We start from the raw sequence: 22,865 nt of genomic DNA, 5'->3' as shown, positions 1-22,865 counted from the left end.
CTTTTAGTTTCTGAAGCTGGCTGTCTGAATGCCAATTTTTGTGAATCAAGACACAGTATGTGTCTACTTAGCACACAGCCTGGAGCTGGTGGAGCATGATTTAGTCTGGAAATCACAGCTTGATCATACTTTGACATGCACACAGTTTAAATTGGAGACTGCACATAAATCTGACAATAAGATATTCACGAGGGCACACATTCTTTTGTGCACTGCTTCATATGTAACTGTATACAAAAGATAGATGTAGCCCCCTTGGATTATCTTAAAGCCTCCATTCTGACATCATGGCTGTTGCCATCTTGCTTTTTTTGTGAAATCAAAGGTTATGTGTCTTTTGCTGCCAACCAAAATTACCAACTGGAAAACACCTTGAAACAGCAAATTGCTACAAAAACCAAGAAAAATGTCACAATGGAGAATTTGGAATTACAAAAAAAAAAAAAAAAACCAATACGAACATATTTTGACATCCCAGTTTGCATCAATTAAAAATCTCAGCTAGATGAAGATTGGTTGCAAAATGTCAGGTTCGTCCAAGCTTATAATGGCTTTAACCAATGCCGTACTGCATACTTAAACCATGTGTGTGTCGTGTCGTTTGACCTGTGTTGGCCTCAATTTTTTCCACACAGATAATTCAATAAGGAATCAATAAGAGAACTGACAAAGAATGGGATCAGTAAGCAGAAATAACAACACTGGTATCAGTAAGATCCTGGTAGCATCCACCCCTGCTCGTCAGAGACAACTGAAAAAAGCAGCAGAGGGTGGAAGTATAGACATTTAGAAGGCGGTACTTGTTTCAGAAGTCATAGTTATATGATAGAGTAGAAGGTTTTGTCCATTTCAGGAGCCCCTTTTGCATGTGCTGACCCCAGTTGGAGTCACGTGTGGTGTACTTTTGCCACCAAAATAATGAAAGGGCAGAGAAAAGCTGCACCCCAGGAAATGTTACTCCTGCATAAAAAGTGGAGCTGGAAAATGTTCTGTTCACTGAGCTGTCTGATTTAACAGAGGTTAAATAAAAGAGAGTAATTATGTGCATGATGAGTGTTTCCTTTTTTTTAAAAAGCTGTGTGTGTATGTGTGTGCGTGCAAGTGAGCGACTATGCATGAGGTACAAAGTGAGTATTTGTATGTATAAAGGCTTTAGGCTAATCCTATTGTATTCAGCTGGATCAAAGTTGCTTTTTAAGCTCCATTTGTTGACAATGTGATCCTGCTAATGGACTAATGTCTCCACCAAACACTGGTTTTACATGCTTGGCCACTTTAGATGTGTATTTTTGTGTATGTAGTCACCGTAGGACTGAAAGAAATCACACAGACAAACACACAAAAGGAATTATCTAGTCTTTGGTTAGAGTTCTGACATGCTTCATTGTACACCATGCCAATGATCTCCTCTTAACACACACACTTATGCACGTACACACACATGTACAGCAGGTGGCTGTCAAGTAGGGCCGTGGTGTTCTGTTCAGTCTCCTCAAGCATGTGACAGCTTCTAGACAGCAGGAGAGACATAACGATGGATAAGAGAGGGGAGAAAGTGGAGAGGGGAGCTGCCGGGGAACAGAATAAAAGAAACGAGATGCACAAAAAGGCCGAAGGGAAAAATAAAGAGCTAGAGGACGCTGAGATACATTTTGTGTTGTATTGCCTCTGTACTCCACTGTAAGTTTTCACATCCGCTTTTTGTGTAGGCTTTTCAGTCCTGCTGCAGTGCCTGTGACAAAACAGCAATACATGCAAGTGCAGAAAAGAAACCAGTGTGCTAAAGCAGAAAGTGAAGATGGCCTGTTAGAACTCCATCACCAGGGAAATACAGATGTAGGTAGGCGAAGAGCAGAATATACACAGCAAAATCGCCAGTGTTAAATTGACACTGTGAGTGTTAAATTTAACACTAGAAAAGTGTCTATATGTGTCCACTCTTTTGAGTGTTAAATTAACACTTTTCAAAGTGTTATATTTTTAACAACGAGCTAGTGTTATTTTAACACTGCACAGAGTTAAAAATTAACACTGAGTAACACTGACCAGTGTCAAAAATATTCTACACTGGTGTTAAGTGTTAAAAATTAACACCGAATAGTGTTGGTGGTACTTTACACTAGCCCTGGTGTTAAAAAATTCAACTCTGAATAGTGTTAATTTTCTAACACTAACACTAGTGTCAGTCAAATCATTAATACCACCAGATTACAATAAACTCCCATTAATCTCTGATATCTCTACTGCTACAATTAACCCCCAACATCCACCCATTACAAAGAAATACAAGACATTAACGTTCCAAAATACTTTGTATTCAGATACACCACAAGTAAACAAGTCATACAAAATTACAGTATGGGACAATGTACATTTTGTCATCAGTGCCATTTGAAAATTGCCTATCATAAGGTCTATAGTACACCAGATCATCTACAGAGATCAGTGCAAAGACATCTAATCCATCCTCAATAACAAATGCATTTAAGTGATCATTGAAATATACTGTTGAGACCTTACAAGTTAGAAGATAAGTATTGAAATCGCTAACAATTATACTGACAATCTTACTGAACAAAGGCATCTCATTTTCAACACCAGAACAAACATACATCCCAACTTGATATTCTGTACCATAACTTTTGACCCAGGAAGTTGTAGGAACAATAGAAGAAACATCAAACATTTTATTCAGTGCTTCACTGCCTTTTAAGCTGCTGGCCAAGACTTCATTAATGGGGCCGAACTGTAACCTTTTAAAATAAAAATTTTCAAAATGAAAGGCTAATTGATTCTGATGTTTTTTTACTAGTGTTTTTGTGATATTTTTAAAGTTCTTTACAGATCTTTTGAAGAACTTGTGCTTTGCTTCAAATCTCATGCACCACATATGTATGAGTGGCCCAATTTTTCTAATGCAGCGTGGGTAATGGATCATTAGGTGGTGCTTTGGAATCAAATTCCGTTCTGGAAAGAGAGATTTGAAAGCCTTGTGATGATCGGCAATCAGATGTTTCAAATAGCAAGTCATGCCATGAGTTATAATGGGTGAAAAAACAATGTTCACAATTTGAACTAACAAAAGTAGCAAGTTCCAATGTCCATCATTTCTGCAAACGATATCTCCAAAAATCAATGGGCTATTCCGCAAAAGACACCATGACTGCACAGCATTAAGCCCAAGATCTTTGCTGTTGTCATCCAGTTTTAGCCCACCTGGCCTGTTCCTTCTCTGTGCATATCCGTAGTTAAAGCTTATAATTCTCTGTGACAATGAATTCAAGGATATCAAAGAGGTCTTAATCAAGTACTGAAACACAAGCTTTAACTCATACTGCACCACTCCCTCTAGTAGATCATGCATTATGTCTACAGCATAGTTGTCTGAAATATGGAACAGCCGAAGTGAATTGAGTAAACAATTTCTTTTTACACCAAATGTTGAGGCCAAAGCAGGATTTTGTTGAATGGCACCACAGTGTTTGTAATGAAGTTCTTTGGAACGCAGTGTTAAGCCTACATGATCTTCACTAAAAACTGACTGCAACTCTGTCTTATCAGTTAAACAAAATCTACAACAATAGTTTGCACTAAATGATTCAACAAAACCAAAAATGCTATGTAAAGCCAAGTTGTCACCTGTAATCTGAAAAAGCGAACCTCTCACAGGTGTGGCTGAAAAGGGCACTTGCATTCCTTCAGTTTCTAAAATCTTTAGATCATCAACAAGTGGCTTTAGGATAGGATCAAACCCATATTTTTTTAAGTCTTCTGAATGAAAAAGGGCTACAAGATGAATGTTCATCAACACAGAATTTAACTCTGGTGGCAAATTTCTCAAAACAAAATAAATACAACCAAGTTTGTGCACCCCCTTTTTTGAGCCTAAAGGATTAGCAGTTTCAAAATCGTCATAGTAGAGCTGGATCTGGAGAGCATGTTCTTGTTGTGAGAATAAACTGTGATTTTTGAAGTAGGAGCCGTCATTTAAATCTCTGTACAATCCCTCCATGTTTAGTTTTTTTTTCTGGAAACTGCTACAAAGTTCACTGTTTCGAAACATAGATGAAAGGGATCCCATGATAGGAACGTACATGAATTTATCATTGACAGGAACTTGCCTGTATGTCCCTGTTGTTCTATCTTTGCGTACATCAAAACGCACACCAAGAACATGCTCTATGGGTTCAACTATTTTCCATTTTTGCTCAAAATATCTTATCCTTTTAGATTCTGTGTTAAGACATGAAAATGGATTTTCAAGCTGATCAAAGCAATCCTCAACTTTTTCTAAGGTTTCTCTTGATGTATCAGTTGACAAACAGTCGACAACAGATTGTTTTGCATGTGCATGGATGTCATTAACCAGTTCCTCCAATGAACCAACTAAACACTGTACAGTACTTTCAGGAACTCCTGATGATTGTACTTGAGCAATAACAGAGCTGCACATGTTCAGTATTTGCCTTTTTTCAACTGGAACCGGTGTAGTTATTGTCATGGGATGAGCCACATTTACAGGCTGTGAAACAGAGGTTCCATCGTTAGGTACAGGCTCAAAATTGTTGATGACCTCAGAGTGAACGCAGTCTCCATGTGCTCGGAATAAGTGCCGCTTGTAACCAGAGTACGTGTGAAAGATAAATGAACATCCAGGCTCTCCACAGGTCAAACGTAAAAACTTTCCTGGGTACAAACCATGCTGGAACTTCAAATGTCTAAATAACTCTGAGCAACTTGTGTGGTGTATCTTGCAAATGTAACAGATGAACATTTCCAGTCAAAGTGCTGAATAGTGGATATCTTTAAACCGTACAGTGAAGACTTCCTCTTGTTTCATTGACCCGAGGACTGTCCTTCACGCTGCCAACATCAATGCCATACACTTGATGGTCTGGATGAATGTGTAGAAGTTGTCCAATGCCTTATCAAAGGACACGGCAAATTAAAAAATGTGCCTTGAAAAGTTTTGCCTTGTCAAAACCTGCATCTCCCATCTGTGTCACACAGGGAATGACCTTTTGATCTAGGACAATGTAGAAACTTTGGGTAGAAACTTTGGATGATGTTCTTTCTTTCTCCAACCCACAGGACGAATGGCTGAGTGGGGCCAGCCTTAAGAAAAGCCTCTGTGCTACCTCCCACCTGAGGGAGAGAAAGAAACCAAGTGATTCACATTAAACAAAATTGATAATCTGATGTTGAGGCATTGCTGTTTGAAATTATGACAATATTAAAATGTTTCACTCCGCGCGCACAATTATTTTTGTTTCAATGTGTACATTTAGTTTTAATAGAAACAATGACATGTCAGTCCTGCAACACCAAGCTTGTCTGGGATAGATACATCTGCTGCAGGTTGGATCACCTTGCCATCTTAAAATATCAGCCGTTGATAATTTGCATCTGTTCTCATCAAAAGAGAAATATACAATTCTAAAAAGCATACCTTGATGAATTTCATTAGGTGGTGAGCAGCATCTGATGTGCTAATCTTTGAAGACGTCCTTCCCTTAGATGTTGGAGTGAAGTGAAGCAGCAAAAGATGGCAGCCGCCTCGCAGTCCCAAACTACAGAATAGAAATTAAGATCATCACAATTACTGTCATTTAAAGGACCACAGCAGTCATTTTTCCACGTTATGTAATACCATGATGACATTTTAGACACCTGATAATTTTTCTAATAAGGCAGTTTTCCAGCGCCTTGGTATAAAAATTCATTTCTAGAGACTTAAAATCTTCTGGCCACCAAGTGAAGTAGATATCGAGTCATAACAATAGTAAGATTATGTAACTTTTTTTGTGTTCAAACTACATTAAATGTCATTTCAGGTTTAACATGTTTGTAAGCTTGTTTTCATACCATACAGAAATGAGTGATATATTGTGTTGTGGGAATTAAGCAAATGCTGTAAAGGCATGCAAAATCTACCATTTCTAACTTACACTTACCAGCCTCGTTAGAGTAACGCTGTGCAGAAATGAGCAGCTCATCCAATTCTGTACTCTGGGACAGATTTTTGCAATCTTTGATGATCCTTGGCTTGAAGAATGTTGGCCACTTTGCAAGGAACTTACCAGACACTTCCTCCCCAAAAAACAGCATTGTGAAGTCTTGGTCAATCTTAAACACAAAGTGTAACAACAGAAACAACACATTAACAAGAAAACAAACAAAGGAACCACAAAGCAGTCATTAAATTATTTTATGCCTTACCAAGCCAGGTGTATCCAGAAATCTTGGGAAAAGGTCCAGGACAGTAGAAGCTATGGCAGGTTCTTGAACCACTTTTTGCCTATGTTGAAATGTCACCTTCATGTTGTCTTTGACATGTTTCATGTCAGTTGAGTGCCTCTTCCTTGCATTTATCACCTGACAACGGCCTCACATTTGAACACAAGTTGCGAAGAGTCTTGGGGCTGTCTTGAAAAGCTGACTTTGATTAGTTCATCTCTTCTCGGGAACCAGCATATCACCACCTGCCAAGAGTAAAATAAGGTCCAGCATATAACACCATTTCTTTGCAAAATATCTAGCATGTCTAGTCCCTTTAGACTGAGTTAAAATTAATTTTGTTAAGAAAAACATCCTTGATCCATTTTTTAAGTAGTACAAGCTGTGTAACATGACTGCAATACAGTATTCTCTCAACTATCACAGGGGTTAGTAGGAACCATATTTCTATTTTATTATTTTTTATATATTTTAAGCGATAAAAACCCTCCCCACAAATATTCCTGACAATGTAGCGTTTGGTTTGTTCGTTTTTAAATTTCAAATATTGTATAACAAGACAAAACTGCAAATATGAACGCATCCCCCCCTCTCCCTCTTAACTAACCGATGCCTTTAATTGAACTACCAAATTAACACAATGGTCCTCTCTTTCTGGTCAGACACTTTGCAGCACTTCTGCTGTAATTTTATTCATATTTAACAAAATAAAAATGCAGAAATAAGTGTACACATTAGTTTTTGACTCTCACTGAACTAACAAAGCCAATCCCTCCACATGTTTGTACTCTCTTGTTACCTTGGCCAGGTCCGCGGCTCTGAACCATGGTAATGACACCTCTGGCCAATACGCTGGGTTGTCGGGCTTGTAGCTTTACTGTCAGCGAACACAGTGTACAGTCGAATCTTAACAGCTTTCTTACAAGCAGGCACTCATTTTGGCGGCAGTGGTTATTATTATATTTACATGCTCTCTTCTTCCATTTCTCATCGGTAACAGCTCTTACTTTCTCCCTCTCTCGCGCTCAAACACACAACGGGAGGGGCAGTTCCACACGTTCTCCCCGCAGCACGGACTACACTACCCATGAGGGCCGGTAACACTCTGCCCTCATTGCCTTTATATTAAATCATTTTTGGCTAATGACAAAAAAAAGTCACTTTAAGGGCCAAATTGCATTATACTTCTTCACCTCACCTGACGTGGGCCGCAAGTGGCCTTTGGGCCACGAGTGGCCTCTGGGCCGCGAGTTTGAGACCACTGACCCTAAGGCTTTGGCAGTTTAATTCGAAAATAAATAAAAGGCATTTAATAAAAACTGTGAAATATATTAACATGTAATATTCATTACAGTCTGCCAATAGCCAGATTATGCTAAATGAATATTAGGAAAGAAACTGGTACTTTGCAGAGTTCTAGCTAGCAGTAGCCCAGCTTAACAAAAACAGTTAAAATTCAAATATGACACTTAAAGATGATGTATTTTGATATAAATACTATTTCTTTTACTAGTTATCATGTTACTTGTTCTAACATCAATCTAAAACTTAATATTTAACCGAATAAAACTTACCGCATCAGCAAGAAAAAATGGCGACCGAAGATTCTGGATTGCGAAGCTCCACAGGAAATGAAGGTGTGGTCTAATTTAACACCCACAGTGTTAAAATGCAGTAACGACTAAAATCTACACTTACACTTTTCAGGAATCAACTCCCGATGTGTTATTTTAACTCGATTAAGTGTTGAACTAACTCGGAACTCTGTTGAAATCTACTAACACTGAAAAATCAACACTGGCATTTTTGCTGTGTATCCAAACATTTTCAAGAGATCGGTTTGTGGCAGGGATCAAGCTACATGGCTGATATGTGTTTATATGTAATATAGTTTGCAACGTTTCTTTAAAAGCTTGACTATGACTGTTTTCATGTTGGCTTTAAATAAATTATCATCCTCTGCTGATAACTTAAGCATGCGTGTCCCTTTCACACCTAGGTTGGCATGTGTGTATCTGTACTTTCGGACTGCAGGTGGTGACAGTGAGAGTTGTTGTCAGGTTATTCAGCTTGTTCTCAGACTTGACTCAGGTTGGGTGCAGCAGCACATGAAGCTCTTCTACACCACCTATCCTCTGGTCAGAGTAGCCTTTTGACATGAAACAGGATTTAATACTGCGCCCAAATGAAGGCGTAAAAAGTTGGGTTGAAGTCTGTCCAACCTCACAAAGAGATGTTGAGGAAATTCATGGCTTTGTTAGGTGAGCACTGTTAAAAGGGCTTTTCCAAGGATTTGAGAAGAAAGCTCAAGGTCTTCTTCATTATCAACAGTTCCAATATTTTGGGGCTTCAATTGGGAAAATAAAAAGGTGCATATGCCTGTAAACTTAGGAAAAGGTGCTAATTAGTAAAGAATAAAAAAAAAATCACATCTGAGGAAATGTTGCCTCAGGTTAGTGTAACTTTAGGCTGCATCCACACCGCATTGTTTTCTCTCGGTTTTGGCCTCCCGTCCACACTGAGACGTCGTTTTCGCTGATGGAAAATGCAGCGTTTCCAAAACGCTCTCGAAAACGTCTACATTTCAAAACGGTGCTTTCGCGTCGCAGTGTGGACGGAGACTTTCTAAAATGATGACACGTTAGTCATATGATGAAGTCATGTGACCAATTAAACTAAGCTAGCGGAGGGCATTATACAGCAGTTTTTTGTTTGCTCTCAATTTTGACAGCCCTATTAAAGATTAATATCAGTCTGTACGTGCTCCAGATAGCTTTTCTTCAAATTCTTTAATTCTCACTCATGTTTGCATCTTTGTACCTTTGTGGTACTAGCAGCAACAACTCCACTTCATTGTTAGTCCATTTAAAAAACTCGGTGCTTTTCCTCGACATTTTGCCACAATGTTTCAAAGAGCCGGAAAGTAAATACGGGACAGACAGAAATGAGGTGGGTCGAATCTTCTTCCATTTCACACATGCGCAGGACTGGAACGTAAGCGTTTTCGGCCGTTTCAATGTGGAAGCAGAACTCTGTGAAAACGACTGAAAATGCTAGTGTTGACACGGAGCGTTTTCAGACGAAAACGCCGTTTTCAAATTTATCCGGGCTAGTGTGGACGTAGCCGGAGTCAAAGGGAGCATTTGTGGTTGCAAGTGCCTGCGTTAACACCAGTGCAACAGGAACGTAGATAAGAAGAAGAACGGTGTTAATGTGTTAACTGTTTTTGGATGAACCGCATCGTTTTTACAGGAATCGAGCTCCTCCACACCACAGTCAAGAGTTTACCTTGTAACGTTTGTTAGCTAATGTATTTAGAGCCATGCTGCCAGGAGGACAAGCAAACTGGGGTTTTCATGTGGACTCACGAGTTGCTCACGTTGCCTGGCTGTCTTCCTGACTTTTAAAAGCATGAAAGAATGAGCCCGGGGACTTACAATCATTGCTATTCATGAACACGATTGATCAAAAACAAGTATGATCAAAAATACATGAACAGAAGAAGATAGTCTAACGATTTGCCCAGACTTTTTGTTGTGATTGCAAACTTGAGGAATTGCTCGCTGTTTGCAGAAGACAAATTTTGTGCTCTCATATTGATTTTGTTTTGTTTTGTTGTAATCTTTGGGTTGTTCAGCTTAAATAATTTCACTTGCCTGCTTTGAGACTTAATTTACTAGTTAGAGTGGCATGAAGTATGGCTTTAATTTGAATGCATTTAAACATTATTGTTTTACTTTTACAGTTTGGAGGGGAATACAAATCTGATAAAGCTTATAAATTATTAATAACCGGTTTAAGAAGTCTCTTGGGGTCACTGGGCATATGGATTCTCAGTGACTGATTACTCTTCTCTCATTAAACTTTAATACTTTCCATTTGTGCTGCTCAAACAATTTAATTGGGAAATTAGGGAGCGATTATGCTGTGTATCTTGCACTGTCTCGGACTGTGACAGGAAATTGCATCAAGCAGCAGACATATGGGAAGTCTTGGAAGCTCCTGACCCACAGCTAGAGTTTATTACTGAGCCCCAGACTTGAACATATGATCTAAATTAAGTAACAGGTCAGATTCATTTTTAAATATATTATTGCTATCAATAAATCCCGACATCAATGTTATTACTATTGTCTTCCTCTCTGAGTGCTATATGATCACTCCGGTGCTTTGTTTGTGTATTTTCCAATCGAGAATGCCTGTCCTCAACTTGGAATTAAATATGCAAAACATATTTGGTGTACTCTATTTTTTTTTATCAAATAATAAGAAAATATATCTTTGGAAAGAAGGTGTTCCTGACTTCTGAAAAAACTGGAACATGCAGACCAAGCTCTGTGCTACACTGTGAAAAGACTCCTGCAATTGTCCACCCACACCAGTTAGAGCATTATGGTATGGCTCATTCACACGGATAGAGAGGCTTCTGTACATATTTTATCTGTTTCTATGGAAACCGTAACTTGAGACACAGTTAGCTATGAAATCGATGACATTTACCTGGCTTTTAGTCAAGATTATACGGCATGTTTCGTATGTGTATGATCCCCTCAGATCATGCCAAGATATGATGCAGTTGATTTGAAGAACAGACACACACAAAAACGCACACATATACACAAACTTACCATGCTGCCAGTGTACTTTAGTTAGTGCTAGACAGATTTGGTGCAACAGTGCAGTCTAGTGTCTCAGAGCCAGAGCATTCAACAGTGTTTCAGCAGCCCACTTCTCATTTCGGCCATTATTGTGCTTCTATTGGTACTGAAGCAGAAATTGCCTTATAAAATTGAAATTCATTGCAGCTTGTCCTGGTTTGTATAGCAGAACATTGCAAACACAGAGAAAAGAAAACTTGCTTTTCTCAGTTTTTCTGCCGTGTCACTTCTCACTTGGAGCGGAATCGAGAGAAAAAAGGCATTTCTTCGAACGTCTGATTTTGGGCAGAAAACGATTTTCCGTAAAAATACATTTGCATGCCCCTTGTTTTGCAAATAGGCTGGTAACTCAACAACACGTTGGAGGGGAATGATCAGTGGTTGCGTAACAAGGAGTGAATAAGAAGTACTTTTAATCAATGTGAAACTGCTAAAGGTAACACTTATGTGTTGAGCTGAAGGTTGCAGGGTGTTGTGGAGATTAAGGTCCTTGTGGAGTTTAAAGTGAAGCTTGCTAATAACTGAGGGTTAATGGATTAGTGTTAAACTTTACTTTAAGTGCAGTGAAGCTGTAGAAGCTTTGGGGGAACTGTGATTTGGTTTAGGTATGCAATGGTAGCAACTGCATATGGTGTTGCAGGGTGAACGAGGTACCCATTTAGTTTTTTGCGGCTCTTAGAAAGATTAAATTCAAGACTACTAATTAGTTTTTGAGGATAGGTTCAAAAGCTGAGCATATTTGCCGAAAAAGGCACCAAACATCCGAAGAGGACTTTTGAATGTCCTTCAAGAAGCATGGAGAACTATTTCTGAACACTACTTAAAGAAATGCCAAGAAAGCTACCCAAGACAGTTCAGACTGTGTTGACGAACAACTGTGGTCATACCAAATATTACATTTAAAGATATATAATTGTACAAACTCTGATGTTGCCTTATTGTTGCTTCCCCTGCAGCTGTTGTCTATTTTTCTAGCAAAATATAAAGAAATAAGGGTTGGCTCAAATTTTTTGCACAGTACTGTACATCATGTAAATGATTATATTAGAAACTGTTGGTTTTAAGTTAGCAGGGTAAAACTATGTTTAGGTTAGCGTTAGTATACAGTTTAAGGTTCAGTCTAACAGTGGTTGTAGTTAGGGTGGTAATGTCCTCTGAAGAGATGGAAACCCGCCTGTGTGTATGTGTGTATAGGAGCAGGAGTGAGAGTGAGGAAGCGTGTGGGCATAAGTAATGAATGTATTGTCACTTTCTATTTGCTATACTAAGGCCTCACTGCACTCGTCTCCCACGAGAGGAAACACTACCTACCTCGTTTAGCTTTAAGGTTGGAGTGGAAGACCGAGGGAAGGAGGGAGTGAAGGGTGACATGCTGAAAAAAACAAAACAAAATAAAAAATATAAGCTGAAAAGCAAAAAGATTAAATAGAAATCGAGATAGACACAGACACAAAAAAGGAAGGACAGTAGAAAAAGAGAATAAAAGATAAACAGAAACTTTGAGATATCAGATTCAGTTAGACTGCACAGGTGTACCTAATGGAGTGGACATCCGGTCTAGGTTTGCTCTGTGAAGTATAGGGCCTCTCTCAAACACACATATACAATCGGTGGCTGACTAAATACTTTTTTGTCCCACTGTAGGAAAATCTACATGCTCATCGTTGGATTAAACAGAGCTTTCTTACATGGGCTTAAAAAAATGAAACTACATTTGCCAGAAATCCGTAATGATCCTGACACGACTTCCTTCTGCAGGTGTTCCGGACATTGGGAACAAGATCAGGATTCATATGTTTACATACAAACACTCAGTGATTTCATTTCTTGAGATGCTGGATATAAACAACTCGGTTTATCCAATTACCAAAGCAGGGATACGCATTCATCCCAATTTAGAGAAATCCAAAAACAGGGCATATTTTATCCTCTGAATTATTTTTGTTTTTTTTACTTTCTCTTTATTGCAGTCCATGTAAGCTCTGTTTCCATGGTAATTTTCAGTAGGCTTATAGTCTGTTTGTTAATGTACAAGATATTGGAGAGTGTGATGTGCATATAAGGATACATATGATGAATGTGAACGTGACCTCAACAGTGAACGTGATGCCTCACTGACAAACACATGGATTCTCTTTTAGTGCCGCCTGCATTGTATTGACACTAGTTAATATTAACCCCTGTACTTCCTGTGAGTACAGCCCCTCCACCCCCTTCTTATTGCCAAATTGAAGCAGTTGCTGTGGCAATTTTGCGGTAACTGCCCCAGGTGCATCCCATGTCGTCAGCTGTTGCCATGGCTGCAGTATATATGGTTTTACTACTGTTTACTGATCACTCTTGGCCAGTGAGGCATGAACTGTACTCAAATGTCAAATAATGTGTTTTCCCTGTGGAAAGTGTTGCGTCATTACAACAGAGTAAAATGTTGAGATGATGAAGTTTGGCGTGAGATTGAGTTTTATAGTAGCACTGACGCAGTACCGACGTAGCACTGACGTAATGCACTGACTGATAACTGCCATGTTGCCTTCCCAGAAGAGTGCATACGTCGGCGTCGACTCTAACCTTAAATCCTTTCAACCTTTTGTGCGTTGTAGTACAGAACTACAACAGCAACTTTCATTCAGTGCGATCAAACATCGAGAGCTTAGGTTGTGCCGAACCAATTAAAGCAATAAAGGCTGTTTAAGTTAAAGAGCACAGTTAAGGAATCAGCTCATTTTGGGTGACGGGGGTAATGTTTTGCATTTGCTCAGGTTTCTAAGGGAATCTATACTGTATGTGTTTTTATCTGGTAATCATCCGCTTATGTAATAGACTGGACGAGAGGCAGGATGAGATAGTCTTTTCCTCCTGTGTTACATTTACTGTTGTTTTCATGCTGTGAGAGCAGTTTAGATGTGCACATAAACCTTCCTTTTCCTTTGGATCAAATCCATCACCAAAGCCAGTCTGCTATGTCTCCTGCTGTCTTGGCTAATAATAACAAAAAAAACCCCACTGAAATATCCTGCCCACTCTCTCGTGGCTGTGCTGTAAAAACCATGAGGACCTCTGGCCCAGTGTGTAGACACCCTTCCACGGCTCTGCATATCCATCTCTGTTAGGCGTGGCAAAATGCTGAAGGTTATTTGGAGAAGCTGCGTGGTGAATAAGTGAAGCACATCAGAAGTTAGCAACTGTTGTCAGCTGCTGTACACTTAGACTGCTACTGTGTGCCGTCATAAATGTTTTATGATGCAGATATCTATTTGTCTATTTCTGTATCAAAAATAAAGCCCTTAAGAATCTGATTGTTGGGTCTTAGACATTGAAACTCAAACAGTACCTACATCATAAGAGCATTTCAGCAATAGAGGCAAGCACATACTCATTATACACATACATTATTTTTATTTAAAGGTTAGTGTATTGTCTGTATACGTTCCATTTTTAATCAGTAGGCCCTAAAATTCGAGCTTTTTAATTAATTATTGATGAAAACCTGTGGTAGGATATAGCCACTGTGAAGCCTTAGCTCTTATCTAGCTATTTCTGGAAGCAAATTTGAGCAAACAATGGAGTACAATTCAAACTTTTAAGCTAACGCTTGCTAGTCTGTTTAGAGAAACACATGTTCACTTTTTCCTGAGTTTATCGGCTTACTCACTTGTTTGGGGTCATATTGTATAAAAGATAAAGTCTATTTCTTAAATCTTGGTCATAGTATGTTTCAGAAAGGAGGAGTTTGCGGGATATGGTCATTGGCTCCCATGTGGAGGAATTCCTCTCTGCATTTAACCCATTCACTCAGTGAAGCAGTGGGCAGCCGCCAATCCAGCGCCTGGACGCAGTGTGTTGGGACGGTACCTCAGGCTGGCCGTTTGGTGGATCTGAACCCCTGATCATGGGGGAACACTCCACCTACTGAGCTATCTCCTCCCAACCACCATCCAGATGGAGACAGTGAAGACACTGATATTGGGGCTTTGGAACTGGGCTTCAGTGGGTAACAGTGTACACAGAAAAATGGGTGACATATTTAATAATCTATGAAACAACCTCAAAAACGCAATCAGGAAGTGCAGATTTTGTCCTTTTTCAGCTAAAGAGGTTGACACTTTTGCTGAAAAAGGACCAACAACCTAAACGTTGGTGATTTTTGTATAATTTTCACTAATTTTATGGTTTTATCAAGAGAAAAAGACAGTATTGGATTAAAGCGGTGTTATATAAGTAAGTAAATGAAGGCACAGCAGTCAGAGAGAGCTTCATCTTACACTTCGGTGAAGCAGTGCTCTCTGAGGACAGACCATTGTAGATCAAAAACCATTGAGTAGTGGAGCCCGGGAGGGAGAAACTGGAGCGTACTCTTTAACTGCATTAATTGCAGGTAATAAATAACAATTACACGACCAGCCGTGTGCTCCAGTTTCCTCCTGGGCTCCGCTACTCAAGGTCTGAGATTAACATAGTTCTGTAATCCAACACCCTTTGGATTGTGGAGCAAACCTTGATGTCTGCGGAAAATATATATATATATATATATATATAATATAAAATTGTGTGTTTAAGTCTGTGTGCTGAAGGATGAGCTGCAAGGAAATGTGGTTCCTATGGTAACACATCCTAAAAATATGGAAACAAATTCAATTACTCTTTCACTCGATTTCTGCCCTATGCTGCCTCTGATCTCCATTTTGTGTCTCTCCGTGTCCCTCGGTCCTCCCGCTCTCTGTCTGGCGCCTGGTGATCGAGGTGATTTGGAGCAGACTCATAGGAAGGAAGTTGTTGCGTCTAAGTGCCACGGATTTAGGTTTTTAATGAAAGAGAGCGGCGAAACAACACATTCGCCAATCTGTCGGATTTTGGCGGCCTGCGCGTGTGTGTAGGTGTGTGTGTTTGTTTGTTTATATTCGTGCACGGTTGGCTTTTCTGGGGATGAGTGCAGCGAGGAGGAGTTATTTTACAGATATGAGGCAATAAGCAGAAAATTTTTGCAGAGTGGTCAAACCGTGGTCAGCATGAATGTGTGTGAGACGTCACTGTGTCAGCACAGGAAACGTTAAAAGCTCTCCATCGCGTTTCTTTGTTCCTGTCTTGCTGTTTCTTCCTGATACGTTTTCATCTCTTTGCAGTGCCTCTTGTTTTTTCCTGTCAGTCTTTCTGTTAATCCACTTTTTAATCCCTTGTCTCTCTCTGTCTTTCTTGTCCTCTTGGGTCCTTCAGTTCTACTGCAGGGGCGAGGCTCTCTGCTCCCAAATGAAAAACGAAGAGCCAGATAGAAAACTTTTATGGAGGGAAGACGAATGTCATCTTTTAACAGCTCGGGGCTTTTCTTCTACTGGAATAATCCTTTCAGTGCGCGTGTGATAAAAGAAACTTCTCATTATGCCCAAGGAGTTGTGCCTTCTTTATTTTATAGGGGAGCTGATGCTGGATTGGGGAACACGCACACACACACACACACACACACACACACACACACACACACACACGCACGCACATACACACACAAAGACTACAGACACATACTTTGGACACACCATAACACACGCAGTCTGTCACACAGCCATGTCAGACTGATTGCTGGGTATTTTCAATTATGACTCAGCTTTGGAGTGCAGAAAATGTGAGTTATTCCCACATAAGCATAATGTTTGAGACATAGCTTGTGCTTTTAATGCAGACCAGAGGCCTTGCTTGTTGTTGGACTCAGCGTCTTCACTATAATGACTGCTGACCGCTTGCCAGAACTCTGTATTGCACTGTCAGACTGAAAGTGTGTAGGTAGTTTCTAGTACTTTGTAGTTAATTTGTTTCACTAAATCAGTGCTAATTGATTTTTTTTCTCTTTCACAGCATCAGCATATTGAATAGATATATTTGTAGGTATATTTTTATGCACGTTATGCAGTCGAGTCCAGTTTTTACATTTCTTGGTGTTGCTCTACCAAAACGTCCTGGTGTATAGCGCTTACCTGTCAAACCACAGCAAAAATCAGAGTAAAATTACTAAATTTCTGTGTTTTTTTAACAGATGAAGAAGATGTTAATACTCTGAACCTTAATCCCTTAATTTCCCTGTTTTTAGCAAGAGCTTAGAAAAAGAAGATGCTAGCACTCTAAACCTTAATCCCTTAATTAATTAATGCTTGTGCGCCAAAAGTGAACGAGGATTAATGAAAAAGATGGTGATACAAAGATTACATGAAAGTAATAAATGTGCAAAAATTCTCAAAATCTTTGCACCTGCTTACCATTCATGCAGCATTTTTTATTAAAACACACTACATATGGTAACCTCAGTGTGCTGTAGTTTTTGCAGTGAATTTTTAAAGCATCTGATTCTGACTTTTCCCTGACCGATTACGAATTATAAGGATTGAAACATCTGCCTAACAAGCACAAGATCCTGGTTTTGATTCCAAGAGAAGCCGAAAATCTTTGCCTCCAGGAAGTGTATCAGCTGTAAAAGCTTCCAAATCAAACATGCGGAGCTACCTACATGATGACCGCTTTTGAACAATCGAGCAACTGAAAGTAGATATAAGTAACAATAAACTTTGCATGTGGACAAATAAAAAAGGAGTTTATTGTTTATTCTTAACAGAGAGAAGTGAACATAATTCAATTACAGCAACACCGAACTATGTATGACTGTTTTAGACTCTTAAACTATTGTCACTTATAGCTATCAAGGCTGTTAACAAGAAAAGGAGGAAATGGAAATTCTGGGTCCAACCAAATCTCACGAGAAGGCAGCAGCAGCTAGAATTTCATGGCTTAATCCAGGTGTTGAAGCTGTGTCACAACTTTTTGAGAACTTCTTCTTGTTTGCCCCCCACAGTTTCTTCATTTAACTCCACAACTGAACTGAAACAACTGAAAACCTGACACGGTTGGACTTCAACATATAATACATGGGTCTGCGGTCAAACAAGTGAGCCGATTCAGTGAGAAATATATTTCCTCAAGAAAATAAAGAAGATATTTTAATGCTCAGCTTGAGTTTGGGCTCTTTGTGCCATTTCTTTTCAAGTCATCTTACATAAAAGCACTGGCTAGATAGCAAATATGTACCCAATACTAATTTGGTTTTGCTGTATAATGTTCAACTGTGATCATCTTCAGCACTAATGCAGCAGAGGAACCTGAAGGCAGGCTTATATAATAGTTATCCGACAATGTGCCCGGTCATTTGGGGATGTGGCCAGCTTGTGGATCAGGTGAGCTCACAGAGGAATCTGCCAAGTTTCTTCGCTCGCACATGGCCACACACAAGCTCATATACAGGTTGTGTGCACATACACTATATGCAAATACACAGGCGTTATACTGGATGTGTGTGTGCGGTGTGGCAGATACCTGGTATATTTTCTTCATTGCTACTGGCTCTACATGATGACTGATTTTGCAAGAGATTTATAATAAGATATAACATGATTTTCTTGTTTTTTCTTAAGACGTGCCTGCATGCACACACGCACAAGCATTCATCCATGAATATTTATCATGTTTAGCTATGAGAGTGGGTGTGTGTACCAAGTGTTCATGGCTTGGTTTGTGTCCAGATGCCCATATGCTAGCTGGCAGGGCAGGGCATATGGCCATCTGGTGGAAGGTAGAAATACAACCGATAGACTTTGACCTTTTGAGTTGTTTCTGTAATGGTAGATTCTATGGCCAATGGTCATATGATGTCTCGTTCACGTCATTGCAGAAGATGCGTTTTTGTCTGTTTCTGCTGAGAAACTTAAGAGTACATTCATACAAAACCCTGTTTCCAAAACAGTCGTTTAAACTTCTTGAAGAATAGAACTACTCTTTATGTCCTGCCATTTGGTGTATTTTCCACTGATTTCTCCCTGTAAAGGAGGCATTTCCTTTGTATGTTTTTACATTATACCGAAGGAAAAGAACAACTTTGTACTACACTTGTGCTAACCCTGAAATTTTAATAATAATAATGGATTGGATTTATATAGCGCTTTTCAAGGCACCCAAAGCGCTTTACAATGCCACTATTCATTCACTCTCACATTCACACACTGGTGGAGGCAAGCTACGGTTGTAGCCACAGCTGCCCTGGGGCAGACTGACAGAAGCGAGGCTGCCATATCGCGCCATCGGCCCCTCTGTCCAACACCAGTAGGCAAGTAGGGTAAAGTGTCTTGCCCAAGGACACAACGACCAGGACAGAGAGCCCGGGGATCGAACCGGCGACCTTCCGGTTACAGATACGCTTCCCAACCCCCTGAGCCACGGGGCGACCGTGGCTCAGGGGGTTGGGAACACATGTAATAGGGAACACAACATAATTTACATAGTCATCACAACCACTGCTAGATTTACCCTTGTTGGTTCTCATAATTTGTATCTGTTGATTGCTGATCGCTCTCCTGCTATATTACCTCAGCTGTTGGTAGATTACTTCAAGAAGCAAAACCAGAACTTTCCAGGTTCTTTCAACTCTGTAGGATCCCCCTCAAGCAGTTCCTTTTCACTGCTCACAGATATAAACGCTCACTCCTTGCTTTGAAACACTTTTCTCATAACCATCATTAACAACCCGAAGACTGATAATTAATTGATTTCTTTTAGACCCCAAAAAGACATAGTTAGGTTCAAATTATGTCTTTATTAGGAGGGTCGATGATCTTGAAGTTTAACACAATGGTTAATAGATGCATACATTTAGAAAGGGCTTTGCTTCATTCGTGTATGTGTTGGCAGAGAGATTAAGGAGTAAATGTAAAGGATTACGGTTGCATTATATTACATGGACTGGTGATGCAGTTGGCATGCAGAGGTGGAGAAAAAAGAGGGGGAAAAAAGGAGAAGGGAAATGAGCGGGAGGTGGGTTTTTTTGTTTTTTTAACCCGTTCCCTTGACAATTTGGAGCGTGAGAGTAGTTTTAGGAGGAGGAGGAGGACAAGGACGGCGGGCGCTCAGGCAGGATTGAGGGTAGGGATGAGGAAACGCTGTGAAAGAAGGAGAAAAATACAGAGGAAACGATTAAAGACCAAAAAATGTAAACATGGTGGCCAAAATGCCGACAAAGGACACAAACCACTCCACCTTCCTGTCCTTAACTCTCCTCTTGCTCTTTTTCTCTGCGGACACTTCTCCGGAATCCTCGGACTGCAGTTGGTTACTAAGCAACCAGAATCCTGTTGAAACTGTGTCATAGAGACAGAAAGGAGAAAGGCATGAGAAAAAACAAAAAAACGTGGCCATCCTAATCGCTGTAATCAGTCAGGATGTTTATGTTTGGCAGTCTTTTACGTTTTGCATGTCCTAACCATTAAATATTATCCTATTATACAATAGTCATGACATTTATACGTATAACTATTCAAGTTTCTCAGAATAGATAGATAGATAGATAGATAGATAGATAGATAGATAGATAGATAGATAGATAGATGTGTGTGTATATATATATATATATATATATATATATGTAGAAGAGCCAGGAAGTTCAGGTGATATGTTTATGGCTTATTTGTATAGGGACAAATATGCCACATACTTAAGCTAATTTGCAATGCCCGTCCCGAGGAGCACTGCTCATCCTGTCAAAACAGTTGCATAATGTCTTCTGCGGCTCCACAGGAGCTTTATCAAGCCTCTGAAAATAACCCTGACGTCATCAAAGTTAGAATAACAGATTGCCTCAATTCGAGGTCGTGACTTTAAAGTTAAGACAGAATTCTTGTTCCAGTTTATGGTTGTGGAAATTCAACAGGGACCGTCTTAATAAAGGGAGCTTTGACTTTAATTTTGAAAAATGTAGATTTAATCAAGATTAAACCCAGTGATAGAAACTAAAAGTCATGAGTCTACTGGTTTAGTTTTGATTAGGTATGTTGTTGTTACCTTATGGTAATACAGTGAAGCATTTCTAGTAATTCAGTAAATTGCTGATTTTTGTCTACAATTTATATATTTATAGTAACTTTAGAGAACATTGCCCTTTTTATTCTTGAAGCAAGGACACCAGATCAGGCATGTGATGGAGGTGGAGCTGAGCAACTGCACTATGTTTGGCACACTCAGGTGCACGGGACTGCATGTCTGTGCTCCAAATATTAGCCATGTTGTGGGCGGGAGTGATTTACAGAGTTATGTTATTGGCATGTGGCTTTCATGTGGGGGAAAATTAAATGTGAAGGCGTATTTTAATTGTGTGTGTGAGTTTGTAGCTGTACAGGTTTAAGGCTAAGCCCCTCTAGATGCATCTGCTCTATTTAGGGTCACATGATGGTCCAGATGACATAGAAAAGAGAGTTTCACCTTGGGATGCCTTTGGTTCAGGTATGTCAGGATTGTTTCAGTCCAGTAAGTCATGTGCACGCTGCGGCACAGCAGAGGACAAACGCTTGTGTTATCTGTTTCTGTTACATTGCAGCGAAACTGAGAACATCTATATCTGTCTTTTGTCAAAGCACAGACAGCTTTGATGGCTTTAACTGCTTCGGCAAGGACCACAAAGATGTGAAGTTTACGAGAAAACATTTCGCTACTGAAAAAAGTGTCACATCGTCCTGGAAGATTAAAGGGGCTGTGGAAAATTCGTGGGAGATGAAAGAGCACGCAGGCAAGAGACAGAGGGAATCCTGGTGTAAGTGCGTCACTGCTGCCTCATCCTCCTCTCAGGGGTGTTAGAAGGAGGAGGGACAGAGAAACGCAGGGATCGAGAGATGAAAGCGAGAACGAGGAGACGAGGAATAGAGGAGCGAGTTCAGGGACAGGCTGATTTATGAGTTTCTGTTTCTGAGTCGTGCCGTCTTTGGGGACTCAACTAAGAGGAGCCAATGTGTGGAGTTCGCACGCCCTCACACACACACACGGAAAAGCACGCTCACGCTGTAGACACACGAGACACATGCGGCTCTGCAACTAGTCATTCTGTTGGCAAAATCCTTAAAGTAGTGATCACAGCAGGGGGGAGTCTTTTTATGTTTGAGGTAATGGTTATGTGTGTGCGTGCGTGCTCTAGGTGGCAGATGGTGAAATAAATGAACAATCATTCCTATCAAACAGGGCCTGGAATCTGGATTGGAAACACTCCACTGCCACATTGACAGAGTGAGACGGATAACTAGGATGCAAAGAGGAGGGAAAGGAGTTAAGGGACAGACGAAAATGGAGTGGGCGGAAAAGAGGGAAAAATGGCTGGTTTTGGTTTGAGCGGGGATCCACGGCCGAGTTTGGAGATGAGCGATAGAGGGTAAAATAAAAAGGAAAAGGAAGAAAGGACAGCAGAGGGGAAACAGAGCTCATTAACAGTGAACGGAGGGATAAGGAAGGAGGACAAACAGCTTGGGATGGTCAGTCAGGCGTTGCCAGCAGTTGGGAGAAGCTCTGAATCCTACAGAGCTCTTCAAAGCTGCTAGTTGGTTGAAATAGTAATAAGTTCCCCTGAGATTTCCTCACCACTGAATCAGTAAAAAGTAGTAATTGGTGTCTAAAAGTGGCACCATGCAAAATCATTAAATTATTTGGTGATAAGGATGCTTTATGTATATAATAATATTACAAAATGCCTTCTGCCATAAACTATGCTGAAGAGATCGATTAAACAAATATATGAGAACATCTTATAATGTACCTACAATATGTAAGCTTGTGAAATTGTTGGAAAATCTTCATTCTAGTCTTTAATGGCAAATTTGTGATCAAGCAAACACATGTAATAAACACTCACCAGCCCCTCGGTGTGTCCTGCTCGAAGCAGCCATCAGAAGATGGAACTGTGGTTATAAAGGGATCGACGTGATCAGCAGCGTAGCCAGGTAGGCTGTGGGGTTTAAATGATGCTCAGTTATTACTGAGGGGCCCAAAATGTGCCAAGAAAATATCCCCCACACCATTACACCACCAGCCTGAACTGTTACAAGGCAGGATGGATTCATGCTTTTCTCTTATTTCTGCCAAATTCTGACCAAATATCACGGCAGAAATCAAAACCAGACCAGGCAA

The 22,865-nt window shown here is 40.0% G+C and overlaps 1 protein-coding gene and 1 long non-coding RNA gene across 2 annotated transcripts in view; one reads left to right on the top strand and one right to left on the bottom strand.

Annotated features, from left to right (window-relative positions):
• The window catches only part of cacna1ha (calcium channel, voltage-dependent, T type, alpha 1H subunit a), a 140,285-nt gene that overhangs the window by 40,855 nt on the left and 76,565 nt on the right, over positions 1-22,865 (top strand). The window lies entirely within an intron of this gene.
• Positions 5,551-8,032, bottom strand: LOC146633437 (uncharacterized). Its single transcript, XR_014906136.1, has 4 exons — positions 7,812-8,032; positions 6,220-6,482; positions 5,955-6,126; positions 5,551-5,570 (listed from the first exon to the last, which is right to left on the bottom strand). It is a non-coding gene; the product is annotated as an uncharacterized LOC146633437 (long non-coding RNA).

This window comes from Diplotaxodon limnothrissa, linkage group LG4 (assembly GCF_057381915.1).
Source record: "Diplotaxodon limnothrissa isolate DT_005_m linkage group LG4, D_limnothrissa_male_GT1.1, whole genome shotgun sequence".
Classification (NCBI taxonomy): domain Eukaryota; kingdom Metazoa; phylum Chordata; class Actinopteri; order Cichliformes; family Cichlidae; genus Diplotaxodon; species Diplotaxodon limnothrissa.
This window is presented reverse-complemented; position numbering and strand designations above follow the sequence as displayed.